The following is a 15688-nucleotide window of genomic DNA, read 5'->3' as shown; positions in this document are numbered from 1 at the left end:
ATGTTGAGCTCTGAGGATCAAGGTTGGGAATCTCTGAACTAGAACCGTCCACAATCCTCCTATTATGTTCGTTTCTAGGGTACAGCAATAATGTTCGTGGGTCAATTTGACCCAGGGAGTGTTTAATCATTTAATAGTGTCAGAAACCAAAAAAGTCCTCCAAAACATTTTTGTATCTGATTTTCAAACAATATTTGTGCAATGATGTTTTTTTATTTCTCAGAAATTAAGGATCAATGACGACAACCTACTTATTTACTCATTTGTTGTCAAAAACCTAGACACAAAAACAATAATTCCCTTGAAATTGATCTTTGGTCAGTTTTTCAAAATTACACTTATATATATATTTTTTTTCAATGGGTGCATTAAAGTGTCATTATTTACAAAATACTGCAAAGCTGACAGTTTTAAAGCAACTTTTAGAGCAACTTTATATTAAAAGTGTCATTATTTACCTAATGACACTTCATGACAACAGTCATAGACATTCATGAAGACTCCTTCAGGTGTTATTTCATGTTTATGATAGAGTCATATCAGTCTTATGCACACAATGTCTAATAAAGTGTTACAGTTTTTTTCTTTGCATTAAAGCCATTTTTTAAATCTGAGGATAAAGCAAATAAAATAATCCTGATACTTAATATCATGATAGGAATTTCAAAGTTCTTTTCTACAGTCCTAAAAGAAATAAATGAATTTGACAATCTTTCATCTTCTCTGTTTTTTGTTTTCAGGCTAGAAACAGTCACATATTTATCTGATGTGAGTTTCTGCTGTCGGTTTAGTAGAAAGATTGATATGTTTGTATTTAGTGTTGGATGATGAATGTTGGAAAGCATCAACATCTCAAATGTTTTTTCAAGACTTTCATTCAAAGTAAATAAATAATTTCCAAAATTTTACTTTAAAAATTGACGACTATGTCATAAAATGCAGGGATAAGGTAAATAATTTGGGTGAGTGGTTCGATCCTTCTCATTTAAGAGGTAACAAGGCTTTGACCATCTCTAAACTTAAATGTTTTTAGGTGAATTTAAAAGTTTTATCATTTAAAAATGCAGGGTTCATATCCACCCATTAGTGTCTTCATGCATTGACTCCTGCAATTCTCTGTTTTCTGGGTTACTGAGGAAAAGTTTTACTGATCTGCAGATGGTCCAAAACGTGGCTGCTCACATTTTACCAAAACCAGGAAATATGCTCACATTTCTACTTCTGTAATCTTTTCACTGGTTGCTTTAGGTTCAAACAGACTTTAATGTTTTGCTGCTCATTTACAAAACTTAAAGTTTTCTAATCTTCTGCAGCTTTATGTCCTACCTCATGTTCTCCCATCTTAAGACACTGACCTTTTCAAAACTCCTAAAACCAGAGGAAAAACATCTGGACAGAATGTTTTTTCCATTTTCCATTTGAGCTCCTTATTGTTTAGCACTTTGAATAATGTTAATAATAGTCATAATAACTTGTTGTATATAGTTGGACTTTTTACATATTTCATGTGACAACAGCAGTTTAACAGTGTCCAGGACAAATGAACAACTTCCAAATAGAAGATTTTAAAAAACTGAAAAACTAGACAGAAAGTCATAATAACATCCATAAATATTTGGTTATGTAACAAGAGTGTGAGCATTAAAAATAAGATTCACTGACAGAAATTAAATTAAAAACCTTTTGTAGGAACAAGCTGGAGATCAAGTCTGTCAACTTTTGAATATATTAAAAAATACTTTTCAAGAAGTCAGTTTTCAAAAGCTGAGTAAGAGACTCTAAACTACAGAAACAGTTATGGACATAAAATGTTCTTTTTTAACTTACATGATTCTTCATCCTTTTTTTTATCTCAAGAAAAGATTATTAAATCTTTGATCTAATATGAAGGATTTGCTTTTGGGTTTAATGCATACAGTTTTTTCATTATTATTCACAGTTCTATACATGTAACAGTTTTCATACCATTAGTGGTTGAGGAGATTTCAGGTCAGGATGATGAATTCAGACCCTGGTTTGGTTTTCCCAGGTCCTGTAAAGGTATTTGTTCATCTTCATCTCCTTGGTTACCATTTCCTCTGCGATCTATGAAACACAAAACAAAATGTTTTCAATAAAATCATCTTCTTCTGATTGCTTGATATCCCAAAGTAACATTATTATTAAGATGGCTTGAATAAAAACAGAATTCTGTCATTTTTAGTTTTTCAAAAGAAAATTATCATCAATCAGCAAAAAATAAAGTAAATCAGTAAAGTTTTTACTTTTTCTAAAATTATTTGTCTTTCATTTGTTTCCAGATGCTTGTTGACAAAAATAAGACAATCCAGAAACCAAAGCATATTAAAATGAAAATGTAAACATAGTCATATTAAATTGAATATGTAATGTATATTCAGATGAGGCTTGTCAGATTAAAAGAACCTTTTAAATATAACTTTCATTAAGTTAGAAGAGATGTCTTTCATTAAACTCTAGTTTCTTTATTTAATTGGTCTGATGTAATTATAATATTAAACATGTTTTAATTGGCTATAAGCTTCTCTGCTGAAGAAAACACAACAAAGAAGAGAAAATCTGAGTTATGTGTTTGCAATTTTTAATAGTTTTATTTATAGCATTTTATGAATGAATGTTGTTGGATTTTGTTTTCTTGATTCTTGGCTGTTTTTCTTTAGTGTTGTCCAGATCCGGGGCCACAGGTTGGTCACCTCTGGTCTAAACCTGCATATCACTGTTCAGGTCAGTGGGAAAGCTGGTGAGCCAGGAGTAAACCAGTCAGGTCACCAGTTCATTGCTGCTACATCAAATTATCTAGTCAGTCAGATTCAGTCACCAACAAGGAAGTTCAGTTTCCTGGTTTGATGCTCAGCTGTGATGTTCAGTGACTGCAGTCCTGCTTAGTTTATCAATGAGCAGGAAAATAAAAAAGTAAATAATTAATATAAGTTAATTATTATAAATTGTTCCATTTCCATACCTCCATCATTTCTCCCTTGTTCATTTTGAGACTTGTTGTTCCAGCATGGAAAAACTGTACACAACAGAAATTAGACAACAGTGAATATTTAGCTTAACAATATAAATGAGTGACAATATTTAATTCTCCTTAACAGTTTTTGTCTGGTAAAAATGTTTCATCAACCTGGGCAGGCAGAAAGGCTACAATAAACAACAAAGACCTAAAAGAGAAAAAAGTTACTCATAATAATTTGGTTTCTTGATTTTCTTTTCTTTTCAGACAAACACCAACAGATATTGATAAATATGTGAAAACTGCATAACTTTTCTTATACATGTTTATCCAGACAGCTCCATGTTTCTGAGTTTTACTTCTCTTCAGTTTCAGATCAGATTTTGCAAACTATTAAAAACTATAATTTTCTATCAATTGGAAATATGCATTTATGGAGAGAATCATTAATTCACCAAAATCCTGCAAGACTTACAAAGACAATGACTGACTTACTTTGTTTACATCTGTGGCGACATACAGCATAGATTATGATGAAGATGATGATGAGTGCTCCAACAACAACAACAACAACACCAGCAACACCACCAATAACTCCAGGATCAAGTCCTGTGACAAAAAAACAGGTTTTTAAAATTCCGCTTTTGAATATTTTGAATTCAATTTTGCATATTTTTGTTTTATTAATGAGATCAAAGCTGTGAACCAACAGTCACCTCATCATTCAGGGGTCAACATTTACTGCACCACACACACACACACACACACACACACACACAGATGAACCCAGAACCTTTTTATTTTACTGTCTGACTCTAAATTGTATGAAACCTTTTTTTAGTTTAGTTAGAAGGAACAAAAGCTAAACTGTTTGTTAAATGCCACTTTATTACTTTTCTTAAATTTAGAAGCTTTCATATTAATGTGCCTAGATGATGTCATAACTGTGTATAATCTTAAAGATTAATTCACATCCTCTTATTTCAAAGTAGGTCCAGTTGTGGATGTAAAACAAAAGTTGAAGAAACATTTTCTTCAAAGGCAGGAAGATTAAATCAGGATGGAGGAAAAACTGGATTTCCACTAGTTTGGTTCTTTCTTTGGTTCCTTTGTTCCAGATTTCTGAAGATGGCATGTTGATTTATTCAAATAATATTAATCAAATATTCACACCATAGAAATGCCATCATGTGTTCAGGAAGGAGAATAGTTTTAGTCATTTTTGTTATTTACTCCAACAATTGTGCAAGGAAATGTGATTAACCTGATAATTAAATTATCCATTTAGAGGTCAAATTAACCAGTTTATTGAGAAACAAAACATTTTATCATTCTACTAATTTATCCACATTTATCCACAAGCAAAATACTAATTTATTCAAGACAGTTATTCACTCATTGTCTGAGTAAAGATAGAAACATTGATTGACTGAAGTTATTTAAAGTATTTCCAGTCATGCTGACCTGTTAAAGCGCTTCACACTGCAGACACATTCACCCATTCTCTCTCTCTAACACACACACACACACACCCACACACACACACACACACACACACACGCCTTCACACGCACCCCCATCCCACACAGTTATACACCAATGTGCAGATCAAAAGGTATTTAGCAGTTATCTGCTTTGCCCAACTGCACATCAACATGTGACAATAGGAAAAGCTGGAAGACAAATATTCAACCCAAAGAGCCAAAATCACTGCAGATAACAAAGAAAGTCTAAAACTAAGCCAGAGTTCCAGTAACCACTGGTTATCTAGTTAAACATATTTACCTCCAGGAACAGTCAAGTTGCCTTGGGCTCCATTTTTACCTGTTGAGGAATTACATTGAGTGTTATAGACATCAATATATTTATCTGGTTTGTCTTAAATTAACTTAAATTATCAAGGATTCTTGTTATTTGTTGATGAATGTATTTTATTCAGTTATTCAAACTTTTCAGTTGGTTTAAATCCTTTTATAATTTAATTATTTAATCATATTAGAGATATAAGATGTTTTTCTAAAAAAAAGAAACATCTTATTTCTAAAAACTATCACTATGTCCTGACAGCATAACATGAGACGCTCTGTGAAAACATCCAGCTCCACTGCTCTATGGTCCTACTACGATCTGCAGAAATACACTGTTCTGTCAGAAACAACCAATCAGAGCCATGAGGAAGGTTATAGCGCTAACAATCACTTTGTGTATACGCTGCACAAACCCTCCTACTTTCTCTCTGCTTTGTTACAGCTGGTTCACAACAGGGATGCTTGATATGAAAGCTCAGCTAGTTAGCATGACTATCGATGATGGTGGATAAACTGTTTCTGTAACAATAAGGATCGCACCAACCCACTACAGATCGGTGCTGCCTGTGGTGCTACTGTCACGACTTCCCACAGACAGACACCTGATGGATTCCAGTTTCACCAGTGGACTATAGGAACTGCATCCCCAGCATTCATAGCTTAATGTGGTTTAAGTGTCTGAATAACTTGATTCCTATCAAGCCATAAAACATGCAGAAGACAAATGCTCTTGACTTTAATTAACTATTAATCAAAGTTTATGTTTGGTCACCACTAAAATTTTACATATTCCACCAAAAATGGGTAAAAATCTTTGGGGGACAAAATACCTTTGGATGTAGTTTTACTCTATCATGCTATTTACTTTTATTTGAGTAAAATGTCTTGCTACTCCACCCTTTGAGTAACTTCACTAAATGAAAAACAAACATGTTTTAACCAAAAACACAACAGACAGACCTAAAGGCCTTAAGCCTGCATTAGTATAAAAGGTTTTTTTCTTTAAAATACTCAATACTTAATATATACATTTGAACATGGCCTCATATTCTTGTCTGTCTGATGACACTTTAAAAATATTAAAATCAGGTGGACAGTAACTTGGTACTTTAGTCGCCTTGTTACAAAATACTGTTTTACTTTTACTTAATTAAACTTAATACATTTCTTGGACAGTTAATTTTTACTTCTACTTGAGTAAAGATTGGTGAGATGCACAAAACGAGAGCAAACACAAAAACTATAGCATAAAACTCATAGCATGAAATGTAGCAGTAATACAGCAATAAAGATTATTTTATGCACTTTTACAAAGTAAACTTGCTATTTTCTTTAAATCTTCATTTGAAATGTTAAGATTTCTGTGTTGTACCACAGAAATCTTAACTTGCTTGAAAAGGAGTAGGAAGAAATAAGAAACTTATGAACTTCTACCTCAAAAACTCATACAATATTTTCAGATGGATCCTCATAAATAAATAAATAAATAAAATAAACAGGTTAATAAATTTTTATTTGGGTTTAGATATGTCTAAATCCAAACATCCATAGCCACACATTCATATGTTTCAGCCTCAATGGACACATTAGTGCTAACTCTCTCTCATATTTCTACATCTTGTGAAAATGACCTACTTATTTACTTTTAAATTGTAATAAATTTAGACTTTGTTTTAACTCCTCATTTAACTTGTTTCATAACTTTACCCCATGAATTGAAATAAAAAGCTTTTTATACAAATCCTTAAGTTTGAGTTTCCCCTTAAGTACCGGTAATATCCCCATCTCTTTCAGAAAACAGGCTCTCTATGAGCTCAGGCTGAACTTTATTAGATGTGTGAGGGACCAGTTGCTGGGGACTTTAGATCAAGGAATCCCCCAAAACCCTCTTCCATTAAAATATGATTCTATTTTCTTTCCTATGAATATTTTGTTTTGCTAAAATAAAGCTCTGTGTTTCATTGTCCATGTTAAGCTGAACATTCATAAATATGTTGGTAATTATTCTGGCTGAGAGTGAAATGAGTTTAGAAAGGGATCAGTTTTGAACAGGCGCTTAGGGCAGCCTTGGGTCCTAAGTTTCTGTGCTGAAGAAGCTCAGTAGAACATAGCAGCCATAGTTTGACTCACGTTGGATTTATGAATGTTGTTTGTATTTTCAGTAAAAAATGAAACTAAAGAAAATTTACAACCACCGCATGTCTCGGCATCACTATTGTTTGAGTGGGCAACAGATGCCTTAAACATGATTTGAGTCATTTTAAATTAAAGCTCTTCAAATTTAAGGATTCTAGATTTTAATACTAACGGGTTTGTTTGCTCATAATAACCAACATTATGGATGATTCTAACGGCTCGTTTCTGTAGGATATTTAGTGGCTGTAAAGAGCTTTTGCAATAATTCCCCACACCTCTGAACAATATGTTAAATATGGCAAAATCAGAGAGTTATATAGAATAACTCTACATTATATTATTCTGTTATTCAGAACATGTCTAGCTTTAGCCAGGATTGATTTGCTCCTGCTTAGTTTATTCTGTAAATGTTTAATATAATATTTCCAACTGACTTTGTCATCTATTATTACACCGAGAAACTTATTAACATAAAGCCTGTCTAGAGTTACACCCTCTATCTGAACTTGAATTTTAGTATTTTTGTAGCAGTTTCCAAAAACCATGATTTTAGTCTTGTCCAAATTTAGTGATAATTTGTTATTGTCAAACCATTTCTTTAATTTACTGATTTCTATGGAAAGAAGTTGTAAGTTTTCACCAGAGACTAGAATATTTGTGTCGTCAGCAAATTACACAAATTTAATACATTAGACACTTTGCTTATGTCGTTTATATACAAATTAAATAAAACTGGTCTCAGTACTGACCCTTGAGGTACTCCACACAAAAAAGTAGTTCTGGACTGGACTACAATTTCTGGGTCCTCTAACCAGAGCTGGCCCGAGGTAATGGACCGAGAGGATCAGAACCCTCATAGCTAAATATGTTTCTGATGATGATATATGCTGGCACAGAAACTGTAACTAATTTATCCCTTGAACCAATTAAATGTTTTAACTTCACAGTTTCACTTTAATAATGAAATAAAATTAAGATGTTGAACTTTTGTCTTCAGTAGTATTGTGATAGAATCACAGTTTTCATCTATTAGATCAGCTGACTTCCCAGGTGAATTTGATCTAGAATCACCACTCTATGTTGAGGTCAACTTACTGACCTCTAGTGCTTAGAGATGTGATCAAACATAAGATTTAATAAAGAGAGGCTAAAGCATTTCACTAAAAAACAGTTTCTATTTATGCTCAACAAAGACCTAAAAAGTTAAAAGAAAGTAAAAAAAAAAACTGACCAAATAACTCACCAGTAACGCTGAGTCGACATTCTTCATTGTTGGATCCATAATCAGTTTTCACGTCACACAGATACAGACCAGAGTCTTCAGTCCTCAGTCTGGACACATGGAGTCTGATTCGTCCTTCTCTGAGGACATCTTTGTCAATCTGGACTCGTCCTGAAAACTGTTCATGCTGAGAATCTGGAATCTCAACACCTTTATAGAACTGATAGCGGAATAATCTTCTGTGAGGAGCCACCAGGCTGCAGTAGATGAACAGATTCCTCCAGGATCCCTGAGTCTTGGTGGGGAAGGTCCACTCCAGAGTGATGCTGTGGTTCTCCTCTGCCTGATAGCTGCTCTGTGTCACATTCACTACAAATGTTGCTGCTGAGGAGACAGAGAGGGAAAGAGAGGAGCAGACACACTGAGAACTGGAACATGGGAGTCTTTCAGCTCCATCTAGAGAGCTTTCTGTCACAAAGACAAGATGGAGACTGACCACAGAGACATGAGCTGAGGATGAGGAGCAGCAGGATCCTGGAGATCATCTTCATCCTGAGAGAGGAAGAGGAGGAGAGGCAGCAGAACATCAGGAACATCATCACTAACAATACAAGGAACAACTGGATTCATAACAACTCAGTCTGACCTTTGACCTCAGCTCCTTCATATGGAAACTCCTGAACTTTCTGATTCAATTATGTTTTAACTATGCTATGGCAAAATAAGTAAAATAAATAAATACAATTAAAACTGTGACACTGCCACTTTGTGGCCATAAATAAATACAGCAGCAGGTTTCTGGTCTGTGATGCTGCGAACATTTAAATCTGATTCCAGGTTCAACTTCCTGTGATGTCAGAGCAGAAAGTTTTAATTTAGTTCATTTTTATTGAGGTTAAATCAATCTGTCAGGATTCAGGAGGTGAATTATCAATCTGAACACCTGCAGGAGTTTGAGATTTTATTCTCTCTCTATTAAAGACAAAGTTACCAACTAAAATTAATTAAATGTCTCATATTTCAGATTTTGACTCAGATGGAAAAATGGTTCACATAAATTACAATATTCACGAGGCTCACAGAAGAAAAGTTCTGTTTAGTTATTCCATTATTGCAGAACTAATTATGTTACTTTGTGCTGGAAGCTTTAATGTGTTCATTTATTATTCGATATATAAAAGAAATTAAACTTTTTCAAAAGTTAAACCAATTTCAGATAAAATGCAGATATTGATAATTTAGCTAAAACTTAATTTCTATCTGTTCAGCCACATATCTGGACATTGATCATAGAGGAGACTAAATGATTTATTAAATAAAACCTGAATGAAATTAATTAATCTGTTCATTAAACATATTCAGTCTAATTAACATGAACATTTTACTGATTATCTTTGTTTTAATTCTTCACTCAGAGCTTCAGTCTGGATTATATGGAGTTTATGTGTCACTGATTATTTTTATATTATTTTAATAAAATAATATTTATTAAATCAGCTCAGACTGTGGCCATGAGTTTAACTTGGTGAAGGTGAAGAAAGTAGTGACGGGCCAGACGACACACAAACCTCTGCACATGCGCCGAGCAAACAAGATGAAACCACGTGTCTGTGTGCGTATCACTTTAAGGAAAACCACGTGACCAATACAGTTCCTGTGTTTGGTTTTTAACTCGCCAAATTGATCACAATAAACTTTGTTCTTTGCTTTGCTTTGGTTTTTGGCTCGTATTTGTTCTAAATAAAAACATGTGAATGAACCTTGTTCAGTCTGTTTCTAGTCTTTACTGAATTCACTAGTTAATCTGAAACCTGCTGAAAGGTGAGGCGGGCAACATGTCCCGCCTTCTAAAGAAAACCAACCAATCACTTTGTAGATAGTCCCGCCAGCACATCAACGTTTACGCATTTCCGCTTCCTTTATGTACAGAATATGTAAATTAAAACTCAGTTTCACGTGTAGCAAAGCTCTACCAGCGAATTAATGAAATGTTATTTTTCAGCTCATTGTCTCTCTGAACAAAAACCTTCAGACTGAAAAGAAACTTCTGTAGAAAGAAGTTTGATCATCTTCATCATCCGAGTCCGCTGATCGGTTTGAGGAAGAAAACAAGAAGCGGCAGATCTATGATCATGTTGTTCTAATATTCTAACCTCTATGCTGCATTTAGAAACAGAGGCTGCAGGTTTGATCAGAGCCAGGATGGTTTTCTGTTGTAGAAACTCTGTTTTTCTGCTGAGTTATTGATGTTCCTCAACAAAACAACGTCACACAGAAAAACTGGAAGATAAAAACTAAAATAAATCAGACATACCCAGAAGCTCTGAGACACGAAGTCCATCCAACTGCTGGCTGCTGCAGTCCAGAGGTCTGACTGGGGGAAAGTGACGAGAAACTTAATTCACCTGATTCCGCCAGAGCGATGTTGCGTTTAAGGACGCCTCGGTTAGACCGATTTAATGAGAAACACACAGACTGAACTTCTTACTGCGGTTTTTAAGAATATGCTTGATGAGATACATCTGATATTAACAATAAACCTTTTTATTTCTGATTGGAGATTTTTATTATAATCTGTTCCATTTGTCTCTAATAAAATAAACGTCCGAGGTTACCTGAACGCATCATTCATGCATGATTAATGATGTGCCGTTCTCTCTCCTTTTTCTCCTGTACGGAAACAAGAGAAGTCAGGGGAACATTTTGCCGCTTTTAATGAATCAATGACCTTTCATGTGTTCATAGAAGCTGTTTGATAAAATCAAGTTTTTATAAAAGAGACTCAGAGAGAAAAACAGACTCAGAGTCCTGGAGGAAAACAGAATATTTCTCAATTCTTTTCCCTCCAGTTTTAACTTCCTCTAACGTGTAAAACCGTTCAAAGCTGAAGTGGCTCTAATAAATGAGAAAGTCAATATTGGTGAATTATTGATACCATCAGTTCCTCCATCTTCTTCTTCTGAGGATTTCTCCTCCAATCGAAGCAGCTTCAGGTTCAACATCTGGATCCAGGATGAGGAAATAAAGAGTTAATACAGTGTTGGATGTTCAGGTCAGCCTGTGATTAAATGTGACTGAATCCTCAGAGACGTTCAGTAAAGATGTTCAGAATAAACAACTAAAGAATCAGAGAATCTGAATCCAGAGAAACTCTGACATTTGCTCCAAACTGATGGCATAAAGACATTTTTCCATCCAGACTCATTTCCACTCAATCATTTCTCCTCTGATATCAGTTTTCCTTGTTTCCAGGCAGATTGTGTCTCTTCACATGTTTCAGGTTCAGCTGCAGAGTTTCAGTCACTAAAACTGACTTAATTCCTTTGAGCAAATGAAACTTTAGATCAACTAAACTGAACTATATGGATCTATTATGCAGTTTTGATCAACTGCTGAGAAAATGTGAAAAATTAAAAGTCTGAACGAGACAGATTTATAAGTGAAAATGTTTATTTCTGTAATTCAACAAAAAATATGCTGTCTTGTTTATAATGTGTTGACATTTATTTACAACTATGTACAATATTTAAGCTTCAATTAGCAAAGAGTTTAGAAAACATAAATAAAAACTATCCACAGTTTTCAGAGGAAAGTTGTAACAGTTACATTCAAACTTAACCTTTAAAATCAAACCAGATATTTGTTTACTCAAATATTTCTTCATTACGTCTTCAACAATAATATACTTTTGTCTTTCTGTTTAATACGGAAAGACAAACGAGAAAAGATTCATGTTGAAACGGATCATTACTGCCACCTTGTGGTGATAAATAAACACAGCAGCAGTAAAACAGAAGATGTTTCAGATTATTGACTCTTCTGAGTTAAATCAGTTATAATGTTATAAAATGTTATAATTCTTGATGTTTAAACAATTAGTGAAATCTGGACATTCACCGAAACAGTTTTTTAGTTTTCTTTTTCTTCTGTTAAACAATCACGTCTATTAGAGTCACTAATAATTTATTGAATGTCTAAACTGTACAGAGTTATTAAACTAAAAATATGCATGAAATTTCTGTTGAGAAACCATTTGTAAAATATTTCTTAGTTAGCTTGTCTGATAGCTCAGATTGAGACAAAATAATCTCCATGGAGAAGCAGAAGAGTTTCATTTATGTGTTGCTTCACACGACTACATTTACTGCACTTGTTCAGGTTTGTCCTCTCATAACATTTATCTCATGTTTACTGAGGCCTGAGGAGCAAAAAGTGAAAATTATTCATCTGATATTTCTCTGAACTTCTAGTGAATTTGCTGGGACCAATCAGGTTTAAATACTTTCAGAGGTGGATCTATTTAATGATGACTTTGAACTTATTCAAAGATGATTTTTCAGCACTTCTGTTCCACATATTAAGTGATTTCATTTGCTGCTTTGCATTTCTGACAGTTTTTTATATTAAACCTGTAAAATGTGGCATTAATTTTCTCAGGTGAAATCCAACAACTTGAAGGAAATTTGCAGGATTGTTTTGTCTTTTTCTGTTATTTCCTGATGATTAAACTCAATCATATTGTTAGAAAGTACTTTATCATTTTCATGAGCTGTAAATAATATTTGAATATTGTTAATAAATCCATACTTACAACCACTTTGTCTGAGGCCTGTATAAGATAAAGTGATTTCCAAACAGCTCCTCCCTTCACACTTAAATGTTGTCAAACCTGCTTAGTGTGAAGGGTTATGACGCACCAGTCCTCTTCATCCCTTATCAAACCCCCTTCACACTAAACAAGTTGTCAAGCAGCTTCTCCCTTCACTCTGGTTTTCTTTGCACCCTGTTTGCTTTCATTTTAAATCCTCCTTTTTTTATCAGGCACTGGCTGCACAGAAGCTTTTACTTTTGCTTCCTTTCTGAAACCATAATTTCGTCCAAATAATCAATGAAGGAAAAGGTGAGCAATTCAAATATAATCATATTCTCTTGGTTTAATGTTTTCAGCTTTTGTTACGTTTCGCACTGATGATGTAGCAGCGCCATGACCGCAGATTAAAAAGCTGCTTTGTGTTCAGAAACTAAAATGCTAAAATAAATACTTTATTTAATGCACATTATGCATTTGAATCGTGATCGGACAGAAAGTTAATGATTCTGTAACAGACGGTTTCTACAGAAAAACAGGAAATGCAAATATGATCATGATGAACAAAATATTTTTCCTATTTAACATCAGAAATGATGATATTTTGCTGCTTAATTCAGAATCTGAACCAAATGACTTCTAGTTGATCCAACATGAACATTATTAATTCACTGGGTAAGAAAGTTTAGGAATAAAACAAAACAATAGACAAAGATCAAACTGGCGCCACCTGGTGACAGAAATGTGTTCCTGCATGTTGCAGAAAAAATCTAACTTTCGGTTTAACTTTTATTCCCGTCGTAGAGACTTTAGTTCGTGATGATAAATGAGACTTGTGACAGAAATATTTTTTCATAAATATTAGGCAAGTGAGTATTTTTGACCATAATATTATTTTAGGCATATTTTCTAACTCCAAGCTGAATCTTAATAGCAGGTGATGTGTGGCTGTGGCCTGAAGAGGAGAATCATTGTGAACATATAGATATTCCTCAAATCATGACTCTAAACATTCAATCTTGAACATTCATGTTTGAGGTTAAATAATATTTAAGATTAAATGAAAGTCTGTAGTTTCTGATTAATAACTTAATGCTCAAAACTAAAACTTGCCCAATTATTGTGCACACAGTGTATTTCTGTCACTGAAGTCTGATAATCAGAATAATTTGGAGGATCAGATGCTGTATTAACTAAACCACATCAGAATGTGGACGATCTGTTTCTAACTGCATCTCAGTGATGCTTCACCCAAAGTGTCACTCAGATTCTTCCATTTGCATTCATGTTTGTAACAGCTTTTATTTTGGAAGAATAAATATTCTCAATCCTCAAATATAACATGTCACTGATAAAGATAACTGTAATATATAAATGTCTGGTTTAGTTTTGTAGCTGTCTAACATGAATCTTTTTATTGTTTTTTAAACTGCAGCACTTTTTGTAAAATACAACCAACAATCAAGAGGAGGACAGAAAAAATGAATGAAGGTTTAAGGAGGGAAGAAGTTAATTAGGATGTTTATTTTACTCATAAAATCAGTTTAAGTTTAATGTAGTGACTTTGTTCCTGATGATCTGCTGCCTTGAGGTCTAGTAAAATTTGAGATTGATGAAGGTTCTGGTGTCATTTCAGAGTCTAACCTGTTTTTCCGCTTTGGTTCACGTTTTATCGAGCTCTTGGATCCCAGCTACATAACAAACAGAAACAAACCAACCGGTCTGACGGCTCCTGGAAAAACTGCAGGTGGGAAATTAAAAACATCTGACAACAACATTTCACTGTCATCTTCCAACTCAGAGTAGAAAGTTTTTTTATTCGAGTCACTATAAGAACAAATGTTCTGGGTTTGTTCCTGCTTTACTGAGCTGCTGAGAGAAACTTCTCTGGTTTTTATTTGTTGCTGCATTTTCTGTGAGGTTGTTTTCATAATATCCAAACAAAACAGTCAATTTTGAAATTTAATTTCCCTGTAATCTATTCTACTTTAATGAAATAAATAATATCCTGCAAAGTGCAATAATTTGATCTGCAATGTTGCTTATTCTTTAAATGTCTCACTATTGGCATCGATAAACATTCCTTTCCTCACAGTTTCAGTAACACTGGACTCTACTTGATGAATCTAAATGTCAGACTGTAGATGTTTCTTGTATTGTGAATGATGTTGTATCTCCTCTTCCTCTCTCCAGATGAAGATGATCTCCAGGATCCTGCTGCTCCTCATCCTCAGCTCATGTCTCTGTGGTCAGTCTCCATCTTGTCTTTGTGACAGAAAGCTCTCTAGATGGAGCTGAAAGACTCCCATGTTCCAGTTCTCAGTGTGTCTGCTCCTCTCTTTCCCTCTCTGTCTCCTCAGCAGCAACATTTGTAGTGAATGTGACACAGAGCAGCTATCAGGCAGAGGAGAACCACAGCATCACTCTGGAATGGACCTTCACCACCAGACCCGACTCCTCTCTGTCCTCCATGTTTATCCTCTGTGAATTTCTAGCTCCCTCTAGTGGAGTGGTTCTGTATCAGGTCCATGAAGGTGTTGAGATTCCAGAATCTCAGGATAAACAGTTTTCAGGACGAGTCCAGATTGACAAAGACGTCCTCAGAGAAGGACGAATCAGACTCCATGTGTCCAGACTGAGGACTGAAGACTCTGGTCTGTATCTGTGTGACGTGAAAACTGAAGATGGATTCAACTCTGGAAGATGTCGACTCAACGTTACTGGTGAGAAGAAATATTTTACTCAGATAAAATCCTGAGACCTGAGTTGTTGAATTTCTTCATCTTCTACATGAATCCTCCTGGATCTCAGTTTTCATCAAATATTAATAAATATTTCTGATTTCTCTCCCAGCAGCTGCTGATCAGATCCAAACTCAGAGAAAAACTTTGACTCCAGAACCAAAGATAGGAGGATGGAGTATCCTCTTCATCACTCTGGGACTGATAGCAGCTCTACTG

General features: G+C 34.4%; 4 protein-coding genes across 8 annotated transcripts in view; 3 read left to right on the top strand and 1 right to left on the bottom strand.

Moving 5' to 3' along the window:
- LOC116733095 (oocyte zinc finger protein XlCOF6-like) overlaps positions 1-15688 on the top strand; it is a 778765-nt gene that overhangs the window by 489875 nt on the left and 273202 nt on the right. The window lies entirely within an intron of this gene.
- The window catches only part of LOC116733104 (gastrula zinc finger protein XlCGF8.2DB-like), a 570370-nt gene that overhangs the window by 480642 nt on the left and 74040 nt on the right, over positions 1-15688 (top strand). The window lies entirely within an intron of this gene.
- The window catches only part of LOC116733144 (uncharacterized), a 93406-nt gene that overhangs the window by 11081 nt on the left and 66637 nt on the right, over positions 1-15688 (top strand). Inside the window, exon 1 of one of the 2 annotated variants that reach the window (XM_032583942.1) lies at positions 14359-14475. The exons of the other annotated variant lie outside the window; for it this stretch is intronic. The gene's annotated coding sequence lies outside the window, so the exon portion shown is untranslated. Of the gene's footprint in view, positions 1-14358; positions 14476-15688 lie in introns of those variants that run through there. 2 annotated transcript variants of the gene reach the window in all.
- The window catches only part of LOC116733103 (immunoglobulin superfamily member 3-like), a 919724-nt gene that overhangs the window by 856722 nt on the left and 47314 nt on the right, over positions 1-15688 (bottom strand). The window lies entirely within an intron of this gene.

Source organism: Xiphophorus hellerii, chromosome 14 (genome assembly GCF_003331165.1).
Source record: "Xiphophorus hellerii strain 12219 chromosome 14, Xiphophorus_hellerii-4.1, whole genome shotgun sequence".
Classification (NCBI taxonomy): Eukaryota; Metazoa; Chordata; class Actinopteri; order Cyprinodontiformes; family Poeciliidae; genus Xiphophorus; species Xiphophorus hellerii.
This window is presented reverse-complemented; position numbering and strand designations above follow the sequence as displayed.